General features: G+C 49.0%; 1 protein-coding gene across 1 annotated transcript in view; it reads left to right on the top strand.

The window, feature by feature from the left end:
* BTBD18 (BTB domain containing 18) overlaps positions 1-23,299 on the top strand; it is a 235,959-nt gene that overhangs the window by 141,669 nt on the left and 70,991 nt on the right. The gene's annotated exons all lie outside the window — the stretch shown is intronic.

The following is a 23,299-nucleotide window of genomic DNA, read 5'->3' as shown; positions in this document are numbered from 1 at the left end:
GGATGAGGATTCTGATGGCCTGGTTCCTAGTCAGGTTCCAGATGAAATTGTCTCGGGCCATAGTCAGTTTGACGATTTGAGGCAGTCACTGCATGATGCCAGTGGACTGGACACCTCTCCGGAGGTGGAGTTTTGTAGGCCTGAGCCTGGCTCTCATGCCGATTCCTCGTACCGGCGCCTTATGGCTAGGGTTTCTGAGTACTTGGGATGGTCTGCTTCCCCAGGGGAGTTTGTGCAGGATGATCTAACGGACATCCTTGATGTTGGTCCCCCAACTGACCCGGTACTGCCGTTCCATATGGCTTTACAGAGAAGGGTGGCGGCGGCTTGGACTGCTCCGGAGAGTCTCCCGGCGGTGGGCAGATCCTTGTCGCGAAAATACTGTCCAGCCAGTAGCGACCCCAGCTACTTGACCAGACACCCCACTCCGGAGAGTTTGGTGGTGCAGGCGGCCACGGCCCTGGCAAAGCAGGCGTCATACCCTACCATCCCTCCTGATAGGGACGACAAACGTTTTGATGGCTGGGTCGAAGAAAGTGTTTTCTTCTGGTGGTATGGCGCTTCATGCGGCCAACTCCATTTGTGCCTTGTCTCGTTTCACACACACTCTGTGGAACTGTGTTGCGTTAGCGGCTGAACATATTCCCGAAGGGGACGAACGGGATGGTTTCCTTGCTATGGTCCAGGATGGTAAGGATGCCATGTGTGAGTCCGTTCAGTCGGGTTTGGACTTAGCTGAATGCGTCAGTAGGTCCATGGCGGCGAGCACCGTGATACGCAGGTTTGCGTGGTTGCGGAAGTCGGGGTTTGCTCCTGATGTGCAGTCCCGGCTCCTCAACATGCCCTTTGACGGTGAACACCTTTTTGGCAGCAAGGCTGACGAGAGCCTTGAGAGGTTGCAGACCTCAAGAGCTGCAGCGAAGTCGTTGGGCGCTGCAGTTCGCCAACCTCCGCCTTTTCGTCCTAGGGGACAGCAGTGGAGGGGTGGTTCCTTTCGCTATTACTCGTCCTTCAGTAAAGCGAGAGGATCTGGCAGTCAAAGAGGCCAGCGCAGGGGTACCAGAGGTGGACGACAGGGTACCCGTGGTGCCAAGGCCGCTCGGGCAGTTGCCTCTTTGCCCTCAGGTAACGCGGCAGCCGCTCCCACTCAGTCATGAGGCCATGTCCCATGGTTCGCCGGTTGGGGGAAGGCTGGCGCAGCATCTTGTAGAGTGGCAAGCCATTACTTCAGATGTGTGGGTTCTGGAGATCATAACCCACGGCTACTGTCTTCCCATTCGGCGCAGGCCTCGCGACAATCAACCGGGGAACCTCTCTTTGCAGAGTCCGGATCCGCTCCTTGCGCAGGAAATTCAAGCCCTGCTGGAGAAAGGCGCCATAGAACTGGTGCCTGTAGCGGAGAGGAACAAGGGTTGGTATTCCCCTTATTTTTTGATTTCGAAGAAAAACGGGGGATTGAGACCCATCATGGACTTGCGCGGTTTGAACAAACTCCTCAGGAAGGACAAGTTCAAGATGGTTACTCTCTCTCAAGTCCTCCAGGCCCTTCAGCTTCAAGACTGGTTGGTGTCACTCGACCTCAAGGATGCTTACTTCCATGTGCCGATCCATCCCAAGCACAAGAAGTACCTGAGGTTCGTGCTTGGCGACTCGCACTTTCAGTTTCGGGTCCTGCCGTTCGGATTGACCTACGCCCGAGGGTTTTCACCAAGCTCATGGTGGTGGGGGCAGCGCATTTCAGGCAAGGGGGGGGGATTCACGTCTACCCCTACCTGGACGATTGGTTGATCAGGGGGAGCTCTCCCGAGCAAGTCCTGGATCATCTGTCCGTCACCTGCCACTCCCTTCACAGGCTGGGCTTCTCCCTCAATTTAAAGAAGTCCCATTTGACGCCAACACAGCGGCTCCAGTACATCGGAGCAGTGCTCGACACTTCCCTGGGGCAGTGTTTTCCTCCCCAGGTGAGGGCTCTTCACATTCAGCAGATGGTGCACAAGTTTCAGCATGCCCAGACGCTCCCAGCGTTCGAGTTCTTGAGGTTGCTCGGCCTCATGGCATCCTGCATTCTTCTGGTGCCAGAGGCTCGCCTGCGGATGAGATCTTTGCAGTGGGCACTTAAGACGCAATGGTCGCAGTCCTCCGGCAGGATGTCGGACCCGGTTCAGGTGCCGCCCTCGGTCGCCCAGGACCTTCTGTGGTGGGCCGTCAAAGGCAACTTGATGAAGGGGGCTCCATTTTCGCTTCCCTGGCCGGAGGTGACGATCGTGACGGATGCATCCCTCACGGGATGGGGAGCTCATGCCAACGGGCTGACAGTCAGCGGTCGTTGGTCTCCGTCGGAGTCCAGACTCCATATCAATCTGTTGGAGCTGAGGGCCGTCAGGCTAGCCCTGAAGGCTTTTCTGACGACTGTGCGAGGAAAGAGTGTCCTGATCCTGACGGACAACACAGTGGCCATGCACTACCTCAACAAAAAGGGGGGGGGCAGGGTCACTTTCTCTGTGCAGGGAGGTGATGCAGCTCGAGTTCTGGGCCATCCAGCAGGAAGTTTCGATCTCGGCAGTTCATTTGGCCGGAGACGAAAACGTGACGGCGGACGCTCTGAGCAGGCAGAATGCAATCTCTCACGAGTGGGAGTTGGCTCAGGAGATTCTCCTGGAGATCTTTGCCCTTTGGGGGACCCCTCGAGTGGATCTCTTCGCCTCCAGTGTCAACCGGAAGTGCGAAAGGTTTTGCTCACGGGAATTTCCTCCAAAAGGAGCCTTAGGAGACGCGTTTGTGGTGGAGTGGTCATTCCCGCTGCTGTATGCGTTTCCTCCAGTCCCCGTCATCCCGCAAGTGCTGCGGAGGTTACGAAAGTTCGGTTCCCGGATGATCCTCATTGCCCCGGCGTGGGCCCGGAGGACGTGGTACCCGGACCTTCTCGACTTGTCCATCTGCCCTCCACGTCGTCTTCCCTACCGAGACAATCTGCTCTCACGGGAGGGGGGTCAGGTTCTCCATCCAGAGGTCAGATCCCTCAACCTTCACGCTTGGCTTCTGAAAGGTTGAGGTATAAGGATTGGGACCTCCCTGAAGACGTGATGGAGGTGTTGCTTTCGGCCTGAAGGCCAGCAACAAAGTCTCTGTACCGTTGCTGTTGGCGTAAATTCTGCGACTAGTGCAGAGTTCAGAATGTGGATCCTTTTGCATGTGACATCCCCATGGTTCTGTCCTTTTTACTTTCTTTGGCCCACAGGGGCTTGCAAGTGGGTACCATTAAAGGTTACCTGGCGGCGCTGTCCATCTTTAAGCGCTCGTCTGAAGAGTGTTCTTACTTTAAAATCCCTTTAATTTCACAGTTTCTGAAAGGGCTCACTAATGTGTTCCCTCCGTCACCTTTCCTGGTGCCCGGTTGGGATTTAAACCTTGTTCTTAAGTTTCTTATGGGTGCTCCGTTTGAGCCTTTACATTCTTGCCCTTTGAGGCTGTTAACTCTGAAAACTGTGTTTTTAGTTGCGGTTACTTCCGCTCGCAGAGTGAGTGAGTTACAGGCACTTTCAGTTAAGCCACCCTTCACTGTATTTCACAAGGACAGGGTTGTCCTTAGAGTTCGTCCTTCTTTTCTTCCGATGGTAGTGACGGAATTTCATTTGGCCCAGAAGGTTGTTCTTCCGGCATTCTATCCTCCCCCGCATCCTGTTAAGGAAGAGGAGAGGCTCCCTAGGCTTGATCCTAGGAGAGCTTTAAGCTTTTATGTTTCACGCATGTCCCGGGTCAGAGTGGATGATCAACTCTTTATTGGTTATGCTGGAAAGCGTTTGGGGCGAGCTGTGACGAAACAGACTTTGTCTTGCTGGATTATTTTGGCCATCTTTGAGTGTTACCGCTTGTCGGGTAAGGACCCACCGGCTGGCTTGCAGGCCCATTCTACCGGGGTATTGCTGCATCTACTGCCCGGCAGAGGGGTGTTCCTATTCGCAACATCTGTGATGCAGCCACCTGGGCTTCAGTACATACATTTGTACGTCACTATTCCCTCGATTCCATCCGGGGACAGGATCTGGCCTTTGGCAAGGCGGTCCTTTGCTCTGCTATTTGATTGGCTATTCTAAATTTTGATTCTAAATTCTTTCCCTCCTCCTTGCTCTGGTACTGCTTTGGGAGTCTGTCATAGATATGGAATACGTCGGAGGACCCAATCCCCTCGAAGAACAAGTTACTTTCTTACCTGGTAACGTTCTTTCGATGGGATGTTCCGACGACGTATTCCATATCGCTCCCGCCCTGCCTTCCCCGCTGCAGAATTTCTTTTGCAATTGCAGCTTACGTTCTGCAAGGCTTTGTGTCTGACTGACAGTTGACTAATGTCACACGTTCTGGGGGAAAAAACTACAACTGAGGCTATGGGCGTCGTGCGTCCTACTTATCACATCGGATGACGTCGGACGTCGGAGGAGGTCCTCGACGACGACGCATCGACATCATCGACGCAGACGCCGAAAAAAGTTTCCGAAGCAGCACAGCTGTGGTGATTACATGTCATAGATATGGAATACGTTGTCGGACCATCCCATCGAAAGAACGTTACCAGGTAAGAAAGTAACTTGTTCTTCAGCAAGGATCAGTCTCCGGATTGCGGAAGCTCCACTAGGGCACAGCCTCTCACATAGCTCGCTTAGCCACGCCCCCGACCTTTGTGACACCCTTCACTCTGCTAGTGGCATTGATACGTCACCAGAGCTAGAGTTTTCAAAACCTGACCCTGCAGAACATGCAGATTCATGGTACAGGAGTTTGATGAATAGGGTTGTGGAATACATGGGCTGGGATAGATCATCACCCACATTTGATCAGGATGATATGACTGATATACTTGACCAGGGCCCCCAGAAGGACCCAGTTGTCCACTTCCATAGGGCACTTCAGAGGACAGTGGAAAAAAACTGGGAGGTTCCTGATACTGCTTCTGTAGTCAACAGTAATTTTCCAAAGAAGTACAGAACTGCGAGTTCTGACGCTGATTACTTAAGGAGGCATCCCACTCCAGAAAGTCTGGTTATTCAGGCAGCAACTTCGTCAAGACCAACAGCCTATCCATCTATCCCTCCAGATAAAGAGGGTAAGAGGGTGGAGGCTTGGGCCCGTAAGGTCTTTACCTCGGGTAGCATGGCTCTCAAGTGTACAAATGTAACCTGGCCAGGTTCACCCATAACCTGTGGGACTGCATTTTTGGCGGCGGGTGATCATATTCCGGAAGGCGAGGAAAAGGAAGGCTTCCTGAATATTGTCAAAGACGGGAAGGAGGCAATGGGGGAGTGTCTCCAGTCTGGACTGGATACTGCTGATAGTATCAGAAGATCTATGGCTGCAAGCACTGTGTTACGCAGATTTGCGTGGTTGAGGAAGTCTGGGTTTGCACCAGACGTGAAGGCCAGACTACTCAACATACCTTTTGATGGCTTGAGGCTGTTGGCAGTAAAGCTGATGTAAGCTTAGAAAAACTGCAGGCTTCAAAAGCGGCGGCTAAATCTCTTAGTGCCTCTATGCGATAGCCTCAGAAACCTTATTCGGGATCATCTTCCTGGAGAGGTCGTTCTTTTCGGTACTACTGCTCTTTTGGTAGAGGAAGAGGACAGGCCAAACAAAGAGGTAAAAGAAATGTTGCTCATGGTGGACGAGGAAAAAGTGCAAAACCAGCCTCAGGAACGGCATCTTTGCCCTCAGCCGCTCCTGCAGCCGCCTCCAAGTCACTCTGAGGCCTTATCACACAAAACCCTGGTGGGAGGCAGAATCTCACAGCATCTGAAAGAATGGCGGGGCATTACTTCAGATGCTTGGGCACTGAAGACAGTAGCTCAAGGTTACTGCCTTCCCTTCCTAAAAGGGCCTCATTACCATCCACCGGGAACCTTTTCTGTCAAAATTCCAGATCCGCTCCTTGTAGAGGACATTTTAACCCTGCTAGAGAAAGGTTCAATAAAACATGTACCTGTAGCGGAGAGGAACAAGGGTTGGTATTCCCCTCCCCCCCTACTTTCTCATCCCAAAGAACGACGGAGAATTGAGACCCATCTTGGACTTAAGAAACTTGAACAAGTTCCTCAGGAAGGACAAGTTCAAGATGGTAACCCTTTCTCAGATCCTTCAGGCTCTTCAACTCCAAGACAACCATGTTATCATTGAACCTTCAGGATGCTTATTTTCATCTGCCAATCCATCCCAAGCACAGAAAGTAATCCATCCCAAGCACAGAAAGTACCTGAGGTTTGCGGTTGGAGGTTCTCACTATCAGTTTAGAGTTCTGCCATTCGGGCTGACCTCTGCCCCGAGAGTTTTCACCAAACTGATGGCGGTTGTGGCAACGAGTCTCAGGAGAGGGGGGATTCATGTCTACCCTTACCTGGACGATTGGTTGATCAGAGCGCGTTCTCCCGAACAAGCTCAGGAACATCTGTCGATCACCTGTCACTTCCTTCACAAACTGGGCTTCTCCCACAATTTCAAGAAGTCCTACTTGATACCATCCCAAAAGCTCCAGTTTATTGGAGCAGTCTTGGATACTTCCTCGGGCAAAGCCTCGCCTTCCGAGGTGAGAGCTCTCCACATTCTGCAGATGGTAACAAAGTTCAAGAATGCCCAGCATCTGCCGGCCTTCGATTTTCTGAGGTTGCTCGGCCTCATGGTATCCTGCATTATTCTGGTGCCCCAGACTCGACTGAGGATGAGATCTCTTCAATTGGCCCTCAGAACTCCCTGGTACCAATTCTCGGGGAGTATGTCGGATCTTCTGCAAGTCCCGAGTGCAGTTGCTCAGGATCTACTATGGTGGGCTTGCAACGACAACATCCTCAAGGGTGAATCTTTTTGGCAACCATGGCTGGCGATAACAGTAATGACGGACGCCTCACTCACGGGGTGGGGAGCCCACACCAACGATCTGACAATCAGCCGTCGTTGGTCTCCATCCGAGTTCAAACTACACATCAACCTATTGGAGCTGAGGGCAATCAGACTAGCGCTGAAGGCCTTCCTGCCCTCTGTACAGGGAAAGAATGTCCTGATAATGACAGTGTGGAAATAAAAAGGCTGGAGACAAGACAAGACAAGTGCTACAATAATATTTTTTATTGCCGTATGGTTGATCAACAAAAAGTCAGTAACTGAAAGTTCTGGCGGTTGCTTCACCGTGGGGTTTTCCATCCCCAATTGCCTTTGCGATAAGGCTGTTGTCCTCTAACTCGAGCTGTCTGGATAGGCCCACCACTCGGGGTTGCCTGCATGCTCCTTCTCGGCGTCCTGTGAATGTAATAGACAGCGTTGGTTAGGAAAGGCGGGTTTTTGTAATCCTCACTAGTTTCAAACCCCCACCAATGAGCAGATGTCCTGCCTAGCTCATCTGTTATTGGTTGGGAGGGTTTGGTCCCGCCTCCCGTAAGACCGGGTTTCCCTGCCGTCAATTCCATCTGCCCCTGCAGCATGGGGATAGTTCCTAAGGCACTTCCAACAGCGCGATCCATGCGGCGCCGGGACTCGGGGCCATATGGGTGGTCCCTAATGTCGGGGGTCTTTCTCGTCCTCGGCCGCGGGCCGCGGCCGCCGTGGACTGCTTCCAGAAAAGGTTCCTGCCCCCTTCCAAGTCCGGGCTGTCGACTCCAGTAAGGTGGGTAGCTAACACCGCCGTAGCGTTCCGCTGCGGCGTTTCTGTTCCCTTCAGGTTCGTTGTGCTCGTCTGTTGTGCGTGAATTGGCGGTCCTCCATAAGTCCGTCGCTGGTACCCCCTCACAGACGGACAACACGGTGGCCATGTACTACCTCAACAAGAGAGGAGGCGTAGGATCACTACCACTGTGCAGAGAGAAAATGCAGCTCTGGTTCTGGGCAATAAAACAAGGAATCTCTCTATCGGCAGTTCAGCTAGCCAGAGAGCAGAACACGGCGACAGACGCTCTGAGCAGGCAGAGCACAGTCTCCTACGAGTGGGAGCTAGCTCAAGAAGTCCTTCTGGAGATCTTTGCCCTTTGGGGAACCGCTCAAGTGGATCTGTTCGCGACCATGGTCAACCGGAAGTGCGAACAGTACTGCTCAGGAGATGCGTTCGTGGTGGACTGGAAGTTTCCACTTCTGTACACGTTTCCTCAAGTCCCGTTGATTCCTTATGTAATCAGGAGGTTGAGAAAGTTTGGGAAACCCATGATCCTAATTGCCCCGGATTGGGCCAGGAGGACGTGGTACCCGGACCTTCTGGACATGTCCATCTGCCCTCCAATACGTCTTCTGCAAAGAGAGGATCTTCTATCGCAAGAGGAAGGTCGGGCTCTCCATCCAGAGGTCAAAACACTCAACCTTCACGCATTGTTTCTGAGAGGTTGAGATACAAGGATTGGGATCTTCCGGATGACGTAATGGAGATTTTGCTTTTGGCCAGAAGGCCAGCAACTAAATCCCTGTATCGATGCCGTTGGAATAAATTCAGTATCTGGTGCAGGGATAAGAATGTGGACCCTTTTCAATGTGGCACCCCAATGGTGCTTTCTTTCCTATTGCATCTAGCCAATCTGGGTATCCAGATCAGGACAATTAAAGGATATCTGGCTGCGCTGTCCATTTTCAAGCACACCTCGGAAGAGGTTTCCTACTTCAAAATTCCATTAATCATTCAATTCTCGAAAGGGCTTACTAACGTGTACCCTCCAGTCCCTTTTGATGTCCCAACTGGATTTAAATCTGGTACTTAAGTTTCTAACTTGTATACCTTTTTGAACTTCTACTCTCCTGTCCCTTGCAGCTTCTAACATTAAATACTGTCCTTCTTGTAGCCTTAACATTAGCCCGCAGGGTTAGTGAGTTACAGGCTCTCTCATGCAAACCTCCGTATACTACTTTTTACAAGGACAAAGTAGTTCTTAAGGTTAAACCTTCTTTCTTAACAAAAGTAGTTTCTGACTTTCACTTGTCACAAAAGATCATATTACCAATGTTCTACCCTCCTCCTCATTTGGGCAAAGAAGAGAGATTGCATAGACTGGACCCTAAAAGGGCTCTGTTTTTACATTTCAAGAATGTCAAAATTGTGTCAGGATGACCAACTTTTTGTAGGTTATACTGGCAATAAATTGGCTTTAGCGGTGACAAAACAGACCATATCCCGCTGAATCATTTTGGCTATAATTGAGTGCTACAGATTGGCGGGAAAGGACCCACTGGATGGGCTTCGAGCCCATTCCACTAGGGGGATGGCTACTTCTGCGGCTCTGATGAGGGCAGTCCCTGCAGCAGATATTTGTTCAGTTGCAAAATGGGCATCAATGCATACCTTTATCAAGCATTATTGCTTAGATGCTTCTTCTTCTTCTAATGAAGGTTTATTTGCAAAGCTGTACTCCATTCCGTCCATGACAAAAATAATTAGTACTCCCACCTCCAAAATTCCCACTGCTATGGGAGTCTATCATAAAATGAGGAATACGTGGGAGGACACAATCCATTCGAAGAACAAGTTACTTGCCAACTCTAACGTTCTTTCGACTGGATGTTCCTCCCATCCTACCCCGCAGTACAGTTTACGCTAGTTAGACTTCTCTCACCCGAAGGGTCTTTCAGTCATGAGGCACGCCTGCGTGTTCCTTGAATATTTCCTCCAAAAAACAGAACTGAAGCCAACCGGCGCGGCACGAGCTACTTATACTGATGATGATGTCGACATGGTACAGAGCCCCTCGAGGGACATCGACGCCACAACCTCGTGCACAGTGCCCTCTGCCGAGAATTTTTTTTGCGAAGCTGGCGAATAAGAATACCATAAGATGAGGAATACTTGGGAGGACCATCCAGTCGAAAGAACGTTACTGTTGGTAAGTAACTTGTTCATCACATTCGTCCCAGTGATTATAAAAGCAGTCAAGATAGGGAAGAACCTTTCGGCTGCATTTTTAGACCAACATTTGCATCCTTCATCTTCATTGATCAGATGATGTCTATTTATGCACCTTAATACCTTCCTCCTTCCACTTTCCTTCCCCAAACTGGGGGATGCACTATTTGCACTTTCTGCATACTGCAATTTCCATATTTACTGTATATTTTTGAATTGTTTGATGTTTACAACCTATTTTCTTGTGCCAAAGCCAGCTGAGTGCAGATATATATATATATATATATATATTTGCTTTGTACTACGGTATAAAGCTATTGGAGTGCACTCCAGAAAACAGACCTGCGTAGAAGTTCCACACTGGACCCAGAGTTCAAAAAAGACCAACGAAGCTCCAAGCATCCAAAAATATTCTTTAATCAGTAAATGTCATGGACAAGAGAAAAAGTGGACGAAAACGACGCGTTTTGCGGCAAAGCTGGCCGCTTGATCACGTTTAGGGTGCAGAAACAGAAGAAAGACATTTAAACCTGCGTGCTCTCTATGGTATGTGTGGATAGGGTCACGTGCATAATTGTAAGCATGCATTTACACAGAATCCGCCGTATATATATATATATATATATATATATATATATATATATATATATATATATATATTAATAATGAAATAAAACATATTTGGTTAAATCTTACCTTCATTTCACCCCCATGTTGTTGTCTTACACACGGGAGTCAAACCCATGTATTTATAGCACAGAATTCGTTTCTAGAGGTTCGTTTGGCAAGATAATTTCATCTTTTATCTTGTGGGGATTACCCCATCAGTACTGGGAACTTGCCCAGATATAAACATGATGAGATCTTTAAGTATAATCAGCGCATCATAACGTTGATTTGATAGAATCACTTCTCCAGTCAACAGGCCTTGAGAACGACGAAGGTTGAAACGTGTGTGGGCTGACTTGAAACAGACTATCTTTAGTCATTTTTGCTTTCATATGAACTTATTTTGAGAATCTATTAGCAATAAGGCAGAGTGTGACTAGCCTACACCCACCTTTTTAATTGTTCCATTTTCTTGTGGCCTTTTTGAGTGGAGCCCGTGGAATAGGCTGCACAGCCTGACAATACATAGTACTTAGGTGGCCATAGCGCATCTTTCCGTTGGTCAAACCCACACATACCTTTACATACATTAAGCCCATGGAATGAGGATTTATGGGGATGGCTACCTTTTATTGTATATGTGATGGCACCCCCACCACTTATGATAGTAATCACTATGCGGTTGCCTACAGTGCAAGTCCACCCCTGGGTACATTCTGGCTAATGCAGCTGGGTGATAGTGCCAATGGTGTAATCATTTGACCGCCTGCATTCTTTACTGCAAAGATAACATTGACAACTTTACCCTCCTACACATCCTAGTCCACAACTGGTCAGTTATATCTGGATTCAGATCTTTAACCCATTTTTCCCTTGTTGGCAGGATAGCCATAGGGTCACCTGCCTTAACTCCCTATGTAATTTGGCTATCTGACCCTTCGTGTCAGTATCCTGCAGTAGTATCTCCTCAAAGGCGGTGAGAACCCTTCAAAGGTTGTCCCCCCAAACTGGCTTTCTCAGTAACCCTTTATGCTGTAAATACTGAGAGAAAGAGAGTCTACCTATATGTAGGCACTCTTGCAGTCTTTCCAGAGACAAGAAACTGCCCTCCTCCCACATCAGCACCGCCCTTGATATGCCTGCTTCGTACCAGCATTGAAAACGTAATGATTCAACAATTAAGCTTCTCAGGGGTGGTGCCCAAATACAACAAAGGGGTGAAGGCCATGTCGACAGCCAGAGCGTGCTGCTATTTTCTCACCATATTGGCCAGAGCACTTCTAGTATGGGTTGTGTCAACACCTGTCCAGGGATCTCCTTAAGCGATACCCATAGCCACTCACCCAATGTAACCGGTGCAAGGACTATATTATCCATGTGGACCCACTGTTTCCCTGAGCTGGGGTCTAACTTGTCCACCATGATCCTCAGTTGCGCCGCTTTATAGTATGCCATGAAGTCTGGGAGTCCCACACCTCCCTCCGCCTTCGGGAGGACCAGTGTTCTGTAGGCCACCCTAGGTTTCGCTCCTGCCCACAAAAAGGGGAGGAGGGCCGTTGAATGGTTACGAAAAAAGAGAGGGTCGGAACCACCGTTGGGAGCATCTGGAACAGGAACAACAACTTGGGTAGGATCGTCATCTTGATACAGTTTAAACGTGCCATCCACGACAGATTGAGCCGTCGCCAAATCTAACTGTATCTTGTCCCAGAGAGGAAGAGTGTTCTTATCAAACAAATCTTTGGTGTTCCTCGTAATGTTGTTTCCAAACATCGGAACCCCTCTGGTTGTTTCCTAAATCCAGTACCCTCCACGAAGTCCCTATCCGCCTGACTCCAATTCCCCGCCAAGAATGCCACTGACTTATCCAAGTCTATTTTGAACCCTGTAAATGCCCCCTGCTCCTAGAGAAAGCCAGGAACAGAGGCCCTCGGGTTTGTGAAATAAAGCAAAGCATCATCTGCAAAGAGGATCACCTCATAATGCTGACCCCCTCCCCCAGTTCCACTCCTGTGATTTCCTGGCTGCCCCGCAGTCCAATCACCCACGGCTCCATTACCAGCGCATATAGCAGGGGTGACTAGGCATCCCTGCCCGGTGCCCCTACTCAGCAACAATTCCCTTGACATTCCTCCGTTCACTACCAACTCTGGCCCTGGGGGAAAAGTACAAGGTTTATATCCATCCCATCCACTTTGCTCCTATACCAATTTCCCCCGGAACCCTCTAAATGGATCATTTGGCACAATCAAATGCCTTCTCAGTGTTAAGGGACAGGATCAGGGCTCCACCCTGCTTCACCACCGGTGCAATCAATATATGAAGGATGAAGGGTCTTCCGCAAATTATCAGAGCGTTTCCTATTTTGTATAAACCCTTACTGGTCTGGGTGAATCATTCTGAGAAGGTGTATCTCTACCCTTGACGCCAGTATTCTCGCAAATATCTTATCGTCCACATTTAGCTAAGATATAGGTCCATATGAATCACAGTGCACTCTGTCCTTGCCTGGCTTGGGAATAACGGATATCCATGCTTCCAGGAATGTGGGCGGGATATCGTTGGTACCCTTAATTGTTTAGAAAACTTTAGCAAGGTGCCTCGCCAAGGTCTCCTGAAACTGTCTATAAAAATCGGTAAATGTATCCATCCTCCCCCGGCGCCTTGCCCGGTTTAAGATGATTTATGACTAGAAGTACCTCGTTCCCTGTGATGTCTACCTCGAACATTTCCCCAGTAATCAGCCGTGGGATGGGGAGACCTTTTAACTACTCAAGTATGCCTCCCTCCCTCCCTCATCAGAGGGGGCAGGGGCATATAGATGTTCAGAATATTCAGCAAACAAAACCGTGATGTTTCCCTGGGCCTTAATGAAGTTCCCCCTAAAACCTTTGATGCAATCGACTCACCTCTCCACTTTATGCTCCCGAACCCTGTTTGCCAAAAGGGATCCAATGCGGTCCCCTCTTTTATAAAACCTCTGCCTGGCATACCACATCTTTTTCAGTACTTCCCCCATCAAGAGCGAGTGCAGTTCCTGCCTTTTATCCCTCCTTGCATCTAGTAGTCCTGTGCGGACCACTCCCGGCTTTGTTAGTTTTGCCCTAAGGCCCCGTATTTCCTCCCTTTATCACCCCTCCACCAGAGCCCTCTCCCTTTTTTTCTGAGCCCCTTCCGCAATGAAGAGGCCTGTATTGTTGCCTTGGCTGCTTCCCACACATTTTTCAAGTGCACCTCCCCGTGGCATTGGTCTCAAAATAATGACGAATCTCCTTTCTCAAGAATTCATGTAATACTGGATCCTGAAGGAGACAATCTTTGCAAGGCCATCTCCCCATACTGACTACCGGTCCACTAATGTGGTTTGCAATCACATTAAAGTCCCTTCCCACTATTATCAATCCTTCACCCCAAAACCCCAGAAACACCTGCTGAAGAAAAGCCAGTTAGTTCACATTGGGGGCATACCAGGAAGCTAAGCCTTCTCCCATCCACTGCTACAAACCTACCTCCAAACGTCTGCCTGACTTGGACCTCCCTCTGTTGAATGGATCGTGCTAAAACAATCCCCACTCCGTCCTTTTTACTTGCTTTGTGCAAAGCCTAATACGTTTGCCCAATTTCCATCCCCGTCAAAGCAAGTTCCCTTCCCTGCCTATAATGGGTTTCCTGTAGAAACAATACCGCTAGATGGGTTTTGCAGAACATGTTTGCATGAGAAACCTTATATTTGGGGAGTTCAGCCCTTTCACATTTAGTGGAGCAACTTTCAAACTAACCATTTTCCAGCCACAAAAACCTACCCCGATATCCTCCCATGGCCAAGCTAATTTCCAACTGCAGTTGTGACAAAGTAATGCATGCGTTTCCCCTCCCCCTGTAAGGAAGGCATGGTATCAACAGTAAGACAGACACAAGTAACCACAGTTCAAGGGTGTGATAAACGCCCATCTAATCCTAAATCTACAGTTGGGAGCAAGCTACAACCATCAAATAATAATAATGCAATCCTAGTGGAGTCTTGTCAAAATAAAAGGACATATACTAAAAAAATCAAACTATTGCCAATCCTTACTGCTAAATACATAATGTGGGGTAGTGCTCACGAAAAAGAAAAGTGTTCACAAAATGATATGTCAGGCTGTTGGCCTCCCTTCCCCATGTTTTCAGCACGGGACAAGGCGGTTCACTTGCGCAAAGCACACCCTTCTTCGGCACGAGAATACAGTTCCATTACCAGCATCCAGGCTGTCTGTGCCCAAGTCTCTTTACTTCTCTCTTGATTCAGAGGTCCTGATGTACAAAAACAGAACACAAAATTCCTTTCCTCTTATCAGTTTTCAATTTGGGTGATTCAGCCTGGATCCCCCTCAGCCGGGCTCAGATCCCTTTTATATCACAGTCGTTATTGTAAATACCCCTCATCCGGGCTCAGGTCCCCCCATTTTAAAATGTTCAGAGAATATTCTTTCTCGGGTGACGCACGGTTCACCCCGGATCCCCCACAGCCGGGCTCAGATCCTTCCTCTTATACAATTAATCTTCCCCAGACGGACTCGGGCCAATTTCAATTCGCATTAAAGTATCGAAGACTTTCAAATGTGCACAGGGTTTAGCTTGACCTGTTGCAGGACCACTTCGATCTCAAAATTCCCTCTTCACAGTTGGCAACCAGTTGGATAACTAACCAAGACCTTTGAAAGAGCACCCACGTGGGCGCCAGACCACTCTGTCTACTGCATCTTTCTTGGCCGCCAAGTTCAGTCACTCCTCTGGTTTTCAATTATATTCACGTCGCTCGAACACAAACGTTCACACACTGTTCTCTTTAGATTTCTTCATAAAATGTTGCCGTTTGCAACCTTGGTTCTAACAAAGGCTGGTCTGTTATCAGTCTCTCCGACTCACCGGCTGTGCTGTCTTTACTGGCGCTGCTTTGTTGTAGGAGCCAAGGATAATACCACAGCTGCAAACGTTCCTCCCTGCCTTGGTTATCGACGCGGGAGAGCCACTGGGTACCTCCGGCACACAATGCAGGTTTGTTCAGTTTTAGTCCCTGTTCTTAGGTTTCTTATTTTCCAAGGTTTACGAAAGTAACGGTCTGAAAAGGTCAAGGGCACTTCCCTCCTTGCAACCCTCTCTGATCTCGCCGTCTTTCTCCTCGTATCAAACTGCCATCTTGGAACTGCTACTTCCTCGTGTGCTTTGCCTTACTCAGTGTGCTTTCATGCTCCGCCTTTTATCCATGTGGGGGAAGTGCGATGGAAGTCAGGTGTGTGTGTAATGATCAGTATTTGCCTGACCTTGCCTGACCATTGTATTGGGAAATGACAGGTATACGACTCTGGTTAGTCCGTTTTTTTTCGCTCCTGGTGAACTGTCCGTGAGAAAGGGTTTGTGTCTGGAAAGGGGTGGGGGGTGAGTTCCTGTTTTCTACCTGGTAGGATGGGGAAAAGGTGTTACAGGGAAGGGGATACCGCATCTCACCATCATGTGTCCCACTCCCCGAAGACCCCCATCCAGGTGATCCTTCTGCACTGGTCCACCCCCAAGAACTGGATCCAAAAGTGATGGCTGTGTCCTGGCCACCTGGATGACAAATCCCCGGGGACTAGTGGGTGAGACGCCTTCTGGTTTCGCACACACCCCTACTCTTACACCCGCAAACTCGGCTAACATATTAAACATGCCCTGGTAAGTATACCAGGCTGAGGCCCCATACCCGGCCACAGTGATACATCCAGGCATGCACGGGTCACTAGCATAATTTAGAGACCACCATCCTGTCGAACAGATTGATAAACCATCATAATCTTTTCACCCCCCCCTCCCTCCACCATAGGCTAAATAACAGACCACAAAGAAGTTGAGTTCCGCCTTCAGCCAGGAGCTTTGAATTGTGATGGTTGGAGTTTCTTAGGTTTTCTTGTGACCGTTTGGCTGTGCAAAGGCATTGTTAAAACGTTCCTGCAACTTGCGCTGGCTTTCCGGATCCTGTATTACTTGTTCCTTCTTTAACTGGGCCGCTTCCTCCCCCTCTTTAAGCTCCTATTGCTCCCCATTGTACTTGAAAGAGAGGGCAAAGGGGAACCGCCACCGTTCTCACACCCCTTCCTCCTGAAGCCAGTTCGCTAAGGGTCTGCATTTTCTCCTCTGTTCCAGAGTGTGTGTGAACAAATCCTAGAATATTTTCACTCGGGCGCCTTCCCACTCTATTTCTCCCACCGTGCGGGCCTTTTGTAAAATGTCCTCCTTCTCCCTGTAGAAGTGACATTTCGCCACCAAGGAGCGAGGCCCATTTGCTGCCCCAGTGACTCTATAGACCTTGTCAAAGCGGAGCTCTGTCAAATGACTCCCTCATGAGCTTCAGCACGCGGCCCAGCAGTAGCTCCAAGTCCCTGGGCGACTCAGCCTCCTTACTTGGGAGACCCCATGTCCTTAAATTCTTCCTCCTTTCTCTATTCTCCACATCATCCAGTTTTCACCTTCCTGTCCCTGCCTTCGATCTCTTTAATTTGCACATCTAGGCCCAAGTCTGCTATAACCGCTTCTCGCTGGTTATTTTCCAGGGTCTCCACCCGCTTCTCCACCTTAGAGATCCTGTCAGTGAGTGTGCCCATAGATGTTTGCACTCCTGCTCTGAATGCCTTGAGCTCTAGCATAATTGTCTGGCCATCCTGCTGCAGAGTTCCCAAGCTGCCACCCGCCATGGCCACCCTTCTTCCCTATCCATCTCCTACGTTCCACTGATTGAGAGGCGAGAGCACCTAGTTCCTTCACTTTGTCTTTATCGCACAACAGAGGCCTATAAGCGAGATTACATTTCCTGCACCATTCACTTCTGTATTGTTACCAACGCTTGAGATGTGCACCCCCAGGGGCTGTTGCGGTCCAGGATTGGAGGTTTATCTTCCTCCCTGTTCCCACCTCCTTTGCACCACTCCTGGGTATAGCCCGTAGGCCTCCCTACTCCCGTAGCAAGATACTCCCTGTTGATTTCTGCCTGTGGGCAGTATTACACGTTATTCTCATGCCTTCGAACACCATCAAGAGAGGGCAGCATGTTTACCGGCCCCCTCTGAGCATCCAGTCGCGAGGCTGCCTCGCTTCTCCTGCGAGATCACCAGGCCAATACCTACAATCACCGCCGGATACCCCGGGGTCCCCATAAAGTGCAGTAGTCCCCGTCACCTGGTGCCAAGTTACAGGGCGCCCTCTGTTCCAACCTCAATGCTGCCTGCCTGCTCCTCTGGGGAGCTCCTGAAGCTGCCGCTTCCTCCCTCCGGTTTCCCCTGGCATGCTCTTGAGCACCTCCAGTGCGTGGGCCAACCGCTCCCAGGCCGCTTGGAGCCCATGCTGGAGCGGCTCTTGAGCATGCCAGGGCAAACCGGAGCAGAGAGAGGACCAGCTGGACCGTCCGCTTTCCCTGCCGGCTGCTCGGATCACAGCAAGCCCTCCTCTTGGGGCTGGCTCCTATTGCTAGGCACCTCCTGCCTGTCCTGCTGCCCAGCATCGGTTGGGTGACTCCCACTCAGTCGCACTCTGGTGTGGCTTCTCCCAGGCCACCACTGCACATCTTGGCGGCCCGCTTCGTCAGCTAGCGAAACCTGCCTTATCCCACTTCGGCGGGCTGCACACAACGGGACGTCTACCTCAGCGTTCTGTGCCTTCAGTCCCCAAATATGTCAGGGGGCCCCACTAGGTATTCCCCCCCCCCCCATGTCATTGCGCACTGGGGACTGCCAACACGGCATTTGGGGGTGGAAATCCCCTTCTTGTAGTCGACTAGGTGCAGAGCTCTGGTTTGACGCTGCAATTTGCTCTGCACCCCCTAGTGGTCTCGTCTGACTAACTTTGAAGGGGAATGTTAAACCACTTTTGGATAAATGCCCTTGGACTGCTAATATTAGTAGTCACCAGGTGATTTAGGTCCATCAGGATCTGATGACAGATTTTGGGGTGGTTACTACTTGGAGAATTACACATCCTGTCCTCAAAGACTTCACTTTTGTATTCTAATCTTTTTAACACATTTTCTAGATATAGATTTATTGTTAACCAAATGTACCACTATTCTTGAAAATGTTATTTTCAATTCTACCCACAACCTTGTCAGATTGTTCCTAATTCGCCATTCTCTCACTTTACCACATAAACCTCCTCAATCCCTGAGGTGTAGGTTAAATTTAGCCTTGTTAACATATGAAGATATCGTTTACGCTATAAAGAAGTCAGTGACAGATTTTAGGAAAATACATGAAAATTGTGATGCCAACCTGAATATTCAATGGGATACATTCAAACAGGTAGGAGGCATCATCGCAAACATAAGGGTTTTAAGCAATGTGAATACAAACCTTTACTGCAGATTACAGATTTAGATTCTCAACATTAAAGACAAGATTCCCTTGAGCGTGATATGTGCTGCACAGGGCTAGAGCTCCTCTGAAAGAGGTCACTTCAACATATGCAGAGAAGTGTTTCTCGGTCACAGCTCAACATTTTTTTTGAAATGTTAAAAAAAAGAGGATAAAGTCTCCAGATTGTGAGATTATCACCTCAAATGTAAACATCAACAACATTTGAGTGATCACATTGACCCTTTGTATGCATAGTATTCCGACATAAGTGCCAAATGTACTCCCTTGTATTCCAATCTCTGTTGTAATGGTAATTTACACCTGAGAACTTTACCAGGGTCTTTAATAGGGTAACGCTAACAGTATTCCGGCACAAAGACTTTGAGGTCTTATATAGCTCAACTAGCGCAGAAGAACTTGTCGGAGCAATCCACGGGCTGTACAAGGGCAGTGTGCCTGTGCTAGATGGTATCACTATAGACCTGTAGAAAAATGTGGTTGTTTTATAGCACCCATTCTGGAAAGGGTGTTTGCTCATATCTTAGAGACTGGATCTCCCCACCCACCTTCCTCCTGATTCACTTTCACACTACTATTGCCTTAATACCTAAACCAGGGAAGGAGGCTACTCAATACAGATCTTAATGGCTAATTTCTTTAATGTTTTCTAATCTGAAGAGACTTTCCAAATGTCTGGCTAATAGACTAGAACATCCTGTTTTACAGTTTATAAATCGGACCAGACAAGATTTGTTAATGTTCAGCATTCATGTGACAATGTCTGGTACTTTCTTAACCTATTGGTATGTCCGACAAACTCTGATTCAGCTATCCTTTCATTAGTCGCAAAGAAGCAATCGATCTGGTTCATTGGGATTCTCTATTTCATAATTGGGATTATTTTGGAATAAGGTTAATTTTATTTGCCTGATCAAAGCTTTGTATAGAGAATCCTTGTGCTTTGGTTTTAACAAATGGTTTGTTGTATACCCCTTTTGGAATATATTATGGTACTAGACAGGGATTCCCATCATCTCCACTAGCTATTGAACCTCTGCCAACTGGCCTCTTTTATACGTTCAGACCCAGATTAAGAGGAGTGTCACAGATAACACACAAATTTCTCCAAGCCTAAGAGACGTTTCAAGGGTTTTAAAGATTTATTTCAATGGGCTTTATGGTCGTCACTTTCTGTCTCGTCGTAAAAGTTCCTCCCCCTTACCCCTGGTGTCGCTAGCCCCTTGTTAGGAGATACTGAATGTTTCACCGTCAGTATGCTAACAGACTTAATAGGCTTTTAATGTCATCCTAAAGACTTGTGACCTTGTGTTAAGACGGATTTCTGAACTCTGTCCTGGTGGCGCAGAAGTTCAGAAGGCCAACCTAATTACTTGGAACAGGGTAACCTCTGGACGAGCCAGACCAATCAAGGTAGCGATCGCGGCGGTCAAGACTAGGTCTCAAGAGGGGTGTGGGTGACTGAAAGCCCGCAATGAGCACACAGAGCAAGAACACTTACAAACTACTCCAAACAGTTGTTATATTAAAAATATATACACATTTATTTCAAGGCCTTTAAAACAATGACTGTAGCGAGAAAATCACAATATAACGATAGTAAACCAACACATACCATATCAACACAATATATAAACAAATACGACACTCTCAAGCGTTAGATGCACGAAATGGGTAGTCCACCTAAAAGGGAAGGAAGACAGGCAGTGCGAAATAATGCTTAGACCCAGTTCGCCTTCAGAGGCACCTAACTAGATGGAAGTCCGAGCCCTGCGAAGAGTGGAGCCTTGTGCTCAAAAGTACCTGCACGCGCTGGTGCCAACGGGCAAAAGGAGAAGCTCTTCGAGGGAAATCAGGCAGTTCAGTTTAGTGCACAAAAGAAGAAGAACAAGTTCCGCGACTCAAGCGCAGCCTCCACAGTGGGCAGAAGCAGAGCGCGAGTACGGAAAAGGGTGCTGTTTGACACAGCGGGGAAAAGCAATGGGCTCCTGCAGGAGGGCGACCAGATCCTAGCTATGCTACTCACCGGTCCCCGATGCAAGCAGACCCAGGCTTCTCCGCGTCAGTTTCAGCAGCTGGCAGGTTTAGAAGAGCAGGGAACGCCTCGTCGTCGTGTTGAGTAAAAAGACGTCCCAATCGAAGAAACCCGCACAGTTTGTTAGCACAGCAGGGCAACGGAGCGGCTGTGTGTATCTGAGCCAAATGTACACTACTCACTTCAGACCTGGGAACGCCAAGTGTACGAAGCGTGTGAGAGTGACAAGGACTCGAAATACTACACAACCTGGCGGCGGTTACAGAGCAAGACTCCCGTGTAAGCTGGTCAGTCAGCTGGATGGCCCAGAGACGCTTCCGAAGGCTTACTGGCAGGAGATGGTGAAGATGCAGAGAATAGCTGTTCCCGCTATTCCAAGGGTCGAAGTACCAGTACAGGCCTTCTGGTTCGATCAAAGGTGAAAAGGGTTTCACAGGACGACAGCAGTGCAAAGGAGGATTCCTTCAGCGGGTCACCAGCGATTCCTCGGTCCAGCCTCTTGGTTGCAGGATACTTGGCTCCTGTATTCCTTCGTTCGTGAGAACTCAGGAGATCGACATGGTAGTGGTGTTTCCAGCCCCCTCTTATCCACGGTTCCCTTCGCGCCAAAACGGAGGGGACCCAATGGGAGATCCGCTCATCAACACTCACACCATTCGTGGACCAATCACGGACCACAGTGGTCCCAGGCATTCACACCACCCTAGAATCTCTGGCACCCAGGATGTGTATTGGGACCAGACATCCCAGCCCACATCCTGGAGGCACACACAAGACATGTAGAAGCCCGCGAAAGCATCCGTGTTTCGCGGGAAAGTACATGCCCAAATAAGGAAGGCCCCGGGTCGGCTCGACCTGGAGAAGGTGAAGGGAGCAAGACGGTCAGCGGACAGGACAAAGGAGCCTCGTGGTCTGGCCATTTTGGGAGCCAGGCCACCATTTTGTGTTAAGCGCGAGAAACGCGCTTAGAACGCCAAAAGGAGCTCAAAACACAAGAAACGATCGCTGCCACCATTCCCGTCCCTGAATCACTTGCACCGATCAGATACAATCCTAAACGAGTATCTAGGGCCTGTAGAAGGCTAGAGACCCAAGAGAGCTGTAACTTAGCTTACAGTGCCCTCTTGTGTCATGTTGCACGAAAGCCGCAACATGATAAAAGAAACTACGGGAAACAGCGTTCCCCGATACTGACTGCCTTAAGGGCATGTCAGTTTCCCCATAAGAAAGGAGCGAAAGCCCAGAGGAGTGCGGCAGAAGGCTGCACTTCTCTGGCAAAGTCAAGAACAAGGTGAAAAACAACAGCAAAAAGTTTAGGGGTTGCCACATGGAAGGAAAATTACCTACAATTACAAAATCTTTCCTAACACCTTGTCCAACTAAGCGCTCTCCGAGACATCCTAGCTTTTCCCACTCTACCAGGTTGTTAGTTTTCTAACGGGCTATAGAATTATGCCTTGCAGACACCCTACTTGATTCAGCCTTTTTTTCTATAACGCTCACTTTTTTCTCTCCCTCTCCTTACCACTCTTCTCTTCTGTCCCTCCGAAGTCCCTCATACTTTCTAGACCTCGCCTCGCCTCCATCTTTGGTTACTCCTCCCTCTTCTTCACTATTACTCCTTCCTCTACCCTACAACTTCCTCCTCTACCCTACTACTCCCTCCTCCACACTACTACTCCAACTCCACCCACCTATTACACATACACTATTCCTTTCTCTTAGTCACAACCACTTCACAGTCACTCCTTACACTATCTCACCTAAGCACACACATTGCACTTTCATGCACACTAACAACTTGGTACCCCTTACACTCACTAACCAATACCTCACATTCTCCACAAATAGCCTCCCTGCTCCACAGATCTTCCTTCTTCCTGCTGATCTCTTGATCTTTCACCTCCTCCTCTGACCTCACCTGAACAACACACAACTTCTTGCTTCCTGTTCCTCTTTTTATGCTAACCCTCCACATGCAATTGGTTTATTTGCCCTCTCCAACCTGGCCCTATCTTTCCTGCCTAGGTGGTGACACAATCAGTAAAATCTTGAACTAGCAGGCTAAGCCCCTTTTCTCTGCGTGAGCCCATCGCAGGATAATGATGGCGGCCCAAGGTGTTCGATGTCCATGTTGTTTTAGGGGGCTTGGCTAAGTGGTCCCCTCTAGTAAGTGCAGTCTCTATGGGATTTTTGTTCCTGCGATTTGTTTTTTTCCTGATGTTCCAGAGAGCAGAGCACCAGCTGCGTTTGCAGCCACCCATGCTGAGGAGCATTGCACAGCTGCTCTCTCAGGTGTTTAGTATCTGGAATGCGGGTTCTCTTTCTCCCCACTGAGTCTCGGACATTGGCAGTGGAGCACCGACAGTGAGGGAGGTTGGAGGGTTGCTTTTGTTAATTCAGTTCCCTGCTTCTGCTGACATG

This window comes from Ambystoma mexicanum, chromosome 12 (assembly GCF_040938575.1).
Source record: "Ambystoma mexicanum isolate Mex_15411 chromosome 12, UKY_AmexF1_1, whole genome shotgun sequence".
Classification (NCBI taxonomy): domain Eukaryota; kingdom Metazoa; phylum Chordata; class Amphibia; order Caudata; family Ambystomatidae; genus Ambystoma; species Ambystoma mexicanum.
Note: the sequence above shows the minus strand (reverse complement) of the source record. Positions and strands in the feature narration are given on the sequence as shown.